Consider the following 7,203-nt stretch of genomic DNA (forward strand, 5'->3'; position numbering starts at 1 on the left):
TTTGATCCAGGTCTGGTCAGTGGTCGGTCAGCCAGTAATGTAACAGTGAAGACATATCTAACAGTAAAAGTCTTGGACAGGAGGAGTGTGTTGTGTGCTGACTTCCCAGAACGTCTGTGATAGTTTTTGTCTTGGAGAACAGAGTGGAGACGGAGAGTGTGTGTGTGTGTGTGTGTGTGTGTGTGTGTCTGTCTGTCTGCCTCAGAGTAGAGAGGGAGAGAGAGTGTGTGTGTGTGTGTGTGTGCCTCAGAGTGGAGAGGGAGAGAGAGTGTGTGTGTGTGTTGTGTGTGTGTTCTGTCTGCCTCAGAGTAGAGAGGGAGAGAGAGTGTGTGTGTGTGTTTGTGTGTGTGTGTGTGTGTCTGCCTCAGAGTGGAGAGGGAGAGAGAGTGTGTGTGTGGTGTGTGTGTGTGTGTGTGTGTCTGCCTCAGAGTGGAGAGGGAGAGAGTGTGTGTGTGTGTGTGTGTGTGTGTGTGTGTGTGTGTGTGTCTCAGAGTGGGGAGGGAGAGTGTGAGTGTGTGTGTGTGTGTGTGTGTGTGTGTGTGTGTGTGTGTGTCTTCCTCAAAATGGAGAGGGAGAGAGTGTACATGTGTTTGGTCATTTCTCCTCTTCGCTTTGTTCTACTTCCTGTATCACACGGGAACAGCCAATCAGTTCATGCGTTGCAGTAACGATGATGACTAGTGAATAGTCTAGAATCTTCCTCTGTGTTTGGGCTGGTGATGATGACGACGCCCAGGAGAGATGCAGCCCAACCTGAATACATGTTAGTGTGAGACTGAGCGTTGCCACGACAACAACCTCCACTGTGTTCCTGTGGATTTACGCATCACGGTATTATTGCTTAGACTGGACTGACATAGTTTCATGGGGAATACATTACTACGATGACAAAGTGTGCTATGACAAAGTGTGTCACACACACACACACACACACACACACACACACACACACACACACACACACACACACACTTTGACACCACTACCCTTTTGACACACATCCCTCAGCAAAAAATTCAGGTCCTTTAGTTTTAGTGTTTTGTGAGTTTTATTGCTGAAAAAAATGCAACTGTTATTTTCGTGTTATTTCCACATCACTGATATACAACCAGCCCAAAGAATGTAACGTATGTACCTTGTTTGACTGTGTCCCAAATGACACCCTATTTCCTATATAGTGCCCTACGTTTTATCCAGAGCTGGTCTAAAGTAGTGCACTATGAAACAGGGTGGGACGTAGGCATTCCGCTGTAGAAGAGAAACAGGCTTTTGTCTAATCAAGTGGTTCAATCATGTTCCATTCAATAGTATGAGAATCCAGTTCCGGAATTCTACGTTCTGATTCTATGATTCCGTTGTTCCGATGTTACTGTAACAAGCACCTCTGTTTGGACTATTCTGAATGTTGGACCTGAACCGTGTTTCTTTACCATTGACAGACTGAAACCCAACTGTTATTTCATCAATACACACCGTGGTGGTTTCTAGAACTGTTATTTCACCAATACACACCGTGGTGGTTTCTAGAACTGTTATTTCACCAATACACACCGTGGTGGTTTCTAGAACTGTTATTTCACCAATACACACCGTGGTGGTTTCTAGAACTGTTATTTCACCAATACACACCGTGGTGGTTTCTAGAACTGTTATTTCACCAATACACACCGTGGTGGTTTCTAGAACTAACTGTTATTTCACCAATACACACCGTGGTGGTTTCTAGAACTAACTGTTATTTCACCAATACACACCGTGGTGGTTTCTAGAACTGACTGTTATTTCACCAATACACACCGTGGTGGTTTCTAGAACTAACTGTTATTTCACCAATACACACCGTGGTGGTTTCTAGAACTAACTGTTATTTCACCAATACACACCGTGGTGGTTTCTAGAACTAACTGTTATTTCACCAATACACACCGTGGTGGTTTCTAGAACTAACTGTTATTTCACCAATACACACCGTGGTGGTTTCTAGAACTGACTGTTATTTCACCAATACACACCGTGGTGGTTTCTAGAACTGTTATTTCACCAATACACACCGTGGTGGTTTCTAGAACTAACTGTTATTTCACCAATACACACCGTGGTGGTTTCTAGAACTGTTATTTCACCAATACACACCGTGGTGGTTTCTAGAACTGTTATTTCACCAATACACACCGTGGTGGTTTCTAGAACTGTTATTTCACCAATACACACCGTGGTGGTTTCTAGAACTAACTGTTATTTCACCAATACACACCGTGGTGGTTTCTAGAACTAACTGTTATTTCACCAATACACACCGTGGTGGTTTCTAGAACTAACTGTTATTTCACCAATACACACACCGTGGTGGTTTCTAGAACTAACTGTTATTTCACCAATACACACCGTGGTGGTTTCTAGAACTAACTGTTATTTCACCAATACACATCGTGGTGGTTTCTAGAACTAACTGTTATTTCACCAATACACACTGTGGTGGTTTCTAGAACTAACTGTTATTTCACCAATACACACCGTGGTGGTTTCTAGAACTAACTGTTATTTCACCAATACACACCGTGGTGGTTTCTAGAACTAACTGTTATTTCACCAATACACACCGTGGTGGTTTCTAGAACTAACTGTTATTTCACCAATACACACCGTGGTGGTTTCTAGAACTAACTGTTATTTCACCAATACACACCGTGGTGGTTTCTAGAACTAACTGTTATTTCACCAATACACACCGTGGTGGTTTCTAGAACTGTTATTTCACCAATACACACCGTGGTGGTTTCTAGAACTAACTGTTATTTCACCAATACACACCGTGGTGGTTTCTAGAACTAACTGTTATTTCACCAATACACACCGTGGTGGTTTCTAGAACTAACTGTTATTTCACCAATACACACCGTGGTGGTTTCTAGAACTAACTGTTATTTCACCAATACACACCGTGGTGGTTTCTAGAACTGTTATTTCACCAATACACACTGTGGTGGTTTCTAGAACTGTTATTTCACCAATACACACCGTGGTGGGTTCTAGAACTAACTGTTATTTCACCAATACACACCGTGGTGGTTTCTAGAACTAACTGTTATTTCACCAATACACACCGTGGTGGGTTCTAGAACTGTTATTTCACCAATACACACCGTGGTGGTTTCTAGAACTGTTATTTCACCAATACACACCGTGGTGGTTTCTAGAACTAACTGTTATTTCACCAATACACACCGTGGTGGTTTCTAGAACTGTTATTTCACCAATACACACCGTGGTGGTTTCTAGAACTAACTGTTATTTCACCAATACACACCGTGGTGGTTTCTAGAACTAACTGTTATTTCACCAATACACACCGTGGTGGTTTCTAGAACTGTTATTTCACCAATACACACCGTGGTGGTTTCTAGAACTGTTATTTCACCAATACACACCGTGGTGGTTTCTAGAACTAACTGTTATTTCACCAATACACACCGTGGTGGGTTCTAGAACTAACTGTTATTTCACCAATACACACCGTGGTGGTTTCTAGAACTAACTGTTATTTCACCAATACACACCGTGGTGGTTTCTAGAACTAACTGTTATTTCACCAATACACACCGTGGTGGTTTCTAGAACTAACTGTTATTTCACCAATACACACCGTGGTGGTTTCTAGAACTGTTATTTCACCAATACACACCGTGGTGGTTTCTAGAACTAACTGTTATTTCACCAATACACACCGTGGTGGTTTCTAGAAATCCTGCTAGTTTACTGGTTAAAAACCAGCTCAGAAACCGACTAGTTTTTATGTACACTTACCAGGTAACCCCAACTAGTTTTAATGTACACTTACCAGGTAACCCCAACTAGTTTACTGTACACTTACCAGGTAATCCCAACTAGTTTACTGTACACTTACCAGGTAATCCCAACTAGTTGTAATGTACACTTACCAGGTAATCCCAACTACTTTTAATGTACACTTACCAGGTAATCCCAGCTAGTTTACTGTGCACTTACCAGGTAATCCCAACTAGTTTTTATGTACACTTACCAGGTAACCCCAACTAGTTTTGATGTACACATACCAGGTAACCCCAACTAGTTTTAATGTACATTTACCAGGTAATCCCAACTAGTTTTAATGTACACTTACCAGGTAACCCCAACTAGTTTTAATGCACACTTACCAGGTAATCCCAACTAGTTTTAATGCACACTTACCAGGTAACCCCAACTAGTTTTTATGTACACTTACCAGGTAACCCCAACTAGTTTTGATGTACACTTACCAGGTAATCCCAACTAGTTTTAATGTACACTTACCAGGTAACCCCAACTAGTTTTAATGCACACTTACCAGGTAACCCCAACTAGTTTTAAAGTACACTTACCAGGTAATCCCAACTAGTTTTAATGTACACTTACCGGGTAATCCCAACTACTTTTATAGTACATTTACCAGGTAATCCCAACTAGTTTTAATGTACCTCGGTCAAAATGAAAATAAAACCCAATTTACAAATGTATTGTTGGTTGTGTGTTTTTGTTGCTTACTTTACAGGAGCAGTGACGGCCTCCACTGGAACACTGTCTGTACCTGGTCTGACTATGTCCTGAGGAGACCCAGGAACACACACACACCATACCACCACACACACACACACACACACACACACCATACCACCACACACACACACACACCATACCACCACACACACACACACACCATACCACCACACACACACACCATACCACAACACACACACACACACACACACACCATACCACCACACACACACCTGACACACACACCATAGTTCCAGTACTTTCTTTATTACAAGCCAACTAACTGTATGAACACAACCTCAGCCTCCAACCCGTTTTTACATGGCTTCATTCATCACATACATTCTCTGCATCAGAACCAACGCACACACATACTATTAACATAAAACAAACCCTGAACATCAAGCTAAAGTATTTACACATGAAGAGTTGGTTTCCAGACAGAGCCTCTCCTGGTTCTATGTTTCCCAGACAGAGCCTCTCCTGGTTCTATGTTTCCCAGACAGAGCCTCTCCTGGTTCTATGTTTCCCAGTCAGAGCCTCTCCTGGTTCTATGTTTCCCAGACAGAGCCTCTCCTGGTTCTATGTTTCCCAGACAGAGCCTCTCCTGGTTCTGTTTCCCAGACAGAGCCTCTCCTGGTTCTATGTTTCCCAAGTTAGAGTATCTCCTGGATGTTTCCCAGAGCCTCTCCTGGTTCTATGTTTCCCAGACAGAGCCTCTCCTGGTTCTATGTTTCCCAGTTAGAGCCTCTCCTGGTTCTGTTTCCCAGACAGAGCCTCTCCTGGTTCTATGTTTCCCAGACAGAGCCTCTCCTGGTTCTATGTTTCCAGACAGAGCCTCTCCTGGTTCTATGTTTCCCAGTTAGAGCCTCTCCTGGTTCTATGTTTCCCTCCTCCTGGTTCTATGTTTCCCAGTCAGAGCCTCTCCTGGTTCTGTTTCCCAGACAGAGCCTCTCCTGGTTCTATGTTTCCCAGTCAGAGCCTCTCCTGGTTCTGTTTCCCAGACAGAGCCTCTCCTGGTTCTGTTTCCCAGTTAGAGCCTCTCCTGGTTCTATGTTTCCCAGACAGAGCCTCTCCTGGTTCTATGTTTCCCAGTCAGAGCCTCTCCTGGTTCTATGTTCCCAGTCAGAGCCCTCCTGGTTCTATGTTTCCCAGACAGAGCCTCTCCTGGTTCTATGTTTCCCAGACAGAGCCTCTCCTGGTTCTATGTTTCCCAGTCAGAGCCTCTCCTGGTTCTATGTTTTCAGACAGAGCCTCTCCTGGTTCTATGTTTCCCAGACAGAGCCCTCTCCTGGTTCTATGTTTCCCAGACAGAGCCTCTCCTGGTTCTATGTTTCCCAGTCAGAGCCTCTCCTGGTTCTATGTTTCCCAGTCAGAGCCTCTCCTGGTTCTATGTTTCCCAGTCAGAGCCTCTCCTGGTTCTATGTTTCCCAGACAGAGCCTCTCCTGGTTCTATGTTTCCCAGACAGAGCCTCTCCTGGTTCTATGTATTCACTACAAAAAAATCTGACCTCATCATGAGGGACCGCAGTGGCTCGCTGGTCTGCGTACCCACGTTCATAAAATTAAACATTATAGAGTTAATCTCTTGCAATTCTACGCAGTTTGCCATAGGATGGAGAGAAATATTTGCAGTGTTTATATAATATCTGAGTGAAAGTGACAAACAAAATTAATGGGGGCTCCCGGTCGGTAATGAGACCATAATTACTACAAGTTTAGATAGCTGGCTAGACTCATTTACCAATCTTATTTATTTTTATTTTTTTGCAGACAAGGGCTTCAATGTATTATTCCAGTTCAGGCACAATTTAGATTTTGGCCACTAGATGGCAGCAGTGTATGTGCATTTTTGTTGACTGATCCAATGAATCATTGCATTTCAGTTCAAAATGTTGTATCAGGTCTGCCCAAATGTGCCTAATTGGTTTATTGATACATGTCATAACTCTGCCCTCTCCTCAAACAATAGCATGGTATTATTTCACTGTAATAGCTACTGTAAATTGGACCGTGCAGTTAGATTTTAGGCATTTAAGCTTTCTGCCCATATCAGATATGTCTATGTCCTGGGAGATGTTCTGATGATGATAGTGTATACTGTATATGGTCAGAACAGCTGTGTTAGTAGATCTACATGCTGTATAGATGTGGCAGTCAGCCTATAGCGTATTTGTTCTTTAAACTAACTGCTGTGTCAGTTCATACTGTATTGATACTGTATTGTATATTGCCTCTAATATTGCATTAAATCACCATTTTATTTTCAGTGGGTGATGATCTCTTTGAACTTCTAAGCATATTCACAATGATATTGCGGCTGGATGCTGATAAGGGGGAAACTTGCTGACTGATCAGAGAAATGACAGAGCTTTTTCTTTTAGGCTTATTTACAGAAAAATAAATCCTGGGTGCTTTGATAGCAATAGACTACAAGAAATCCACAAGGGGGGCGACGGGGCGACGACCAATTGGATCGCGGTCTGCTCAAGTGTGCAGCAGCGCCCACCATTGTTGGCGCAATAACCACCATTTTTAATTTAACATTGTTATCAGGAAATATATTCCATGAAGTGTGGAAATCAGCTCTTGTGCGTAAGGACGGGGAATTAGTAGTGATCTTAATGATTACCGCACCACTTCAATACT

The 7,203-nt window shown here is 42.8% G+C and overlaps 1 long non-coding RNA gene across 50 annotated transcripts; it reads left to right on the forward strand.

Moving 5' to 3' along the window:
• The first annotated feature begins 902 nt into the window (after positions 1 to 902).
• LOC127925274 (uncharacterized) lies at positions 903 to 5,671 on the forward strand. 50 transcript variants are annotated; one of them, XR_008120280.1, is made up of 5 exons: positions 903 to 2,191; positions 2,745 to 4,076; positions 4,111 to 4,212; positions 4,281 to 5,209; positions 5,499 to 5,671. It is a non-coding gene; the product is annotated as an uncharacterized LOC127925274 (long non-coding RNA). The 50 variants fall into 50 exon arrangements; XR_008120283.1 differs by having other exon boundaries at positions 2,745 to 4,008; positions 4,043 to 4,178; positions 4,247 to 5,209; XR_008120301.1 differs by having other exon boundaries at positions 2,745 to 3,907.
• The last annotated feature ends 1,532 nt before the right edge of the window (positions 5,672 to 7,203 follow it).

Source organism: Oncorhynchus keta, unplaced genomic scaffold (genome assembly GCF_023373465.1).
Source record: "Oncorhynchus keta strain PuntledgeMale-10-30-2019 unplaced genomic scaffold, Oket_V2 Un_contig_5402_pilon_pilon, whole genome shotgun sequence".
Lineage (NCBI taxonomy): Eukaryota > Metazoa > Chordata > Actinopteri > Salmoniformes > Salmonidae > Oncorhynchus > Oncorhynchus keta.